Source organism: Gekko japonicus, unplaced genomic scaffold (genome assembly GCF_001447785.1).
Source record: "Gekko japonicus isolate JY-2015 unplaced genomic scaffold, Gekko_japonicus_V1.1 scaffold415, whole genome shotgun sequence".
In the NCBI taxonomy this organism is placed as follows: Eukaryota; Metazoa; Chordata; class Lepidosauria; order Squamata; family Gekkonidae; genus Gekko; species Gekko japonicus.
Genome location: NW_015173136.1, coordinates 1,086,539 through 1,089,035, shown reverse-complemented (window position 1 = coordinate 1,089,035; position 2,497 = coordinate 1,086,539). Strand labels below are relative to the sequence as shown.

The window sequence follows — 2,497 nt, the reverse complement described above, 5'->3', positions numbered from 1 at the left end:
TACCAGCAGGATTATGAGCTACAGCTAAAAAAAATCTTCTTTTTCTGTGCAAGCATCAAAGCTGAGCCTTTGGCCTGAAATACAAAACCACACTTAGAATTGGCAGGAAAGGGGGAGCATGGCACTCTAAGGGAGAAGTCAAAGGCACCCCTGGGAGTCGAACTCAGTGTCATCTTCTTACTAGGCAGGCTCTTTAGCCAGCTAAGCTACAGTGCCTGTGGTTGGCATGAAGCAGAGTTATTTTATAAACTCTTTGGCATTCCCTCACCCAGACACAACCAGAAGTCTTTAGCCAGATATGTGAAGATATTCCACAAGGGCACCTGCACCTGGCCGTGGCCGTACAGTGGTGAGTACTCTGCACTGGGGCTGCAGCAACCTCGGTTCAAATCCGAGTCACGGCAGGCATCTTAGCTCCAGCTTCATTTTATTTTCCACACAAGCATCTAAGCTAGACCTTTGTCCTGTATCAACAAAATGTGGCTACGATTGACAGGAAAAGTAGAGTGCTTTGCAGTAAGGGGCTTCTTAGCTCCAGCTTCAAAGGCACCACTGGGAGTCGAACCCAGGATCTCCTGCTTACTAGGCAGGTGCTTTAGCCAGCTAAGCTATGGTGCCTGTAGCTGACATGAAGCAGAATCTTTCACAAATTCTTTGGCACTGTTCTGTCTCCTTCAGGCAACCATGCAAAGTCCTTGGCCAGATAACTGAAGATATTCCAAACAGACATTTGTGCCTGGCCGTGATCGTATAGTGGTAAGTACTCTGTGTTGTGGCCGCAGCAACCTTGGTTCAAATCCGAGTCATGGCAAGACTCGTAGCCCTGGCTTTGTTTTATTTTCTTTTTTCTACACATACGTATCAGCTGAACCTTTCACTTGGTCTAGAAAAGTGCCGCTAAGGTTGGTGGGAAAAGGAGAGCACTGCCCGGCGCCTGCTAAGAAAGAAATGGAAGCTTCCACTGGGAACTGAAGCCATGGTCTCTCACCTAAAAAGCTGACGGTTTGGTCAGCCTGGCTGAGTCACAACAAGCTTCCCTGTAATTCTTTGTTCTTTATGTATGGGCCAGTTTGTCAGAGAAGGGGGGGAAAGTACTCCTTGAAAAGAGCACAGCCTGCTTTTTTGAAGCAGCATCTGATGCTAGGGGTGTGCACCATGATAATATTCTTTATAATTGTGGATCTGGGATTCAGGGGGGAAACCATTACCAGGATTTCTGCTTTGGGGGTAGGACACTACCAGTTCAGATTTCAAATCCAGGTGAGTTGGCGGGGGGAGTCTGGGGGACACCCAGCCTGAAAACATGTGTCTCATAGAAACTGGATAACTGATTAATCTCATGCAATCACACGCACATGCACACACACAATTTTGTTGAAAAATGTGCAGTTTTCAATTATAATGTTTTGGTTTGTATGATTCATAAAGCCAGTTTCGAAGAGAAAGGACTATAAATTTAAATAAATAAAAAAGATGTGTGTTACTGTTCTAAAAAATAATATTAACATTCCAAAACAGCAATTTTTGTGTATATTTTCATCTCGGGATGCATAGTGGGCACATCTGGTTCACTGGGCAGAGGCTTTCCTTCTGTGCTTGGGGCACCCCTCTGTAGTATGAGTGGGAATATAAAGATTTATATATATATAGGTTTTTTTCTTCTTGATTGTTCATATTCATATTTTTCTTGGTTTTATGGATTTCTCTTTTAAGTAATATTTTATTAGAATGTAAAGAAAGGCTTTCCCCTTGTAGGTCTGATATTACTAGCAAACAAGATAATAGGTACAAAGTTCATGATTCTTTAGTTCTTAAGGGCAAAACCTTGTAATGTCTGGGTCAGACAAGATTTTGGTCACATATCAGGAAAAAACACTTTTGTTTAGGGTACGAAGAATCCTTCCACATTATCATTTTAGGTTAGGTTAAATAAACACTTAGATTTTATGTAGGTACATCTCTCTTTACATCTGGCCAATCAGAGGATTATTACTCAAATTACCATTGTCTTTTATAACCAACTAAGAAAAAGGCTCATTGTGGAAATAAATACAACGGCCTCTAGAAAGAGGCTCTGGGCGGGTGCCCCAGCCTTGGACAGTGTCAGCAGAGTATATTGACACTGAGTCCACCATTTTCTCCAGAGGAACTGATCTCCGCTACCTAAAGAACAGTTTTAATTTTGAGGGATCTCCAGCTCTCACCTGGAGATTGGCAACGATGGTTCCCCAGAAGGGAATAGTTGGTTTGGAGGTGGGCGGGTGCCCCAGCCTTGGACAGTGTCAGCAGAGTATATTGACACTGAGTCCACCATTTTCTCCAGAGGAACTGATCTCCGCTACCTAAAGAACAGTTTTAATTTTGAGGGATCTCCAGCCCTCACCTGGAGATTGGCAACGATGGTTCCCCAGAAGGGAATAGTTGGTTTGGAGGGTGGAGTCTATGGCTTTGTACCTGTCCGAGGTCCCACGCCTCCTGAAACCTCACCCTCTCCAGG

General features: G+C 43.9%; 1 non-coding gene across 1 annotated transcript; it reads right to left on the bottom strand.

Moving 5' to 3' along the window:
* Positions 1-544: 544 nt before the first annotated feature.
* On the bottom strand, positions 545-618 carry TRNAT-AGU. Its single transcript has one exon. It is a non-coding gene; the product is annotated as a tRNA-Thr (tRNA).
* Positions 619-2,497: the final 1,879 nt, after the last annotated feature.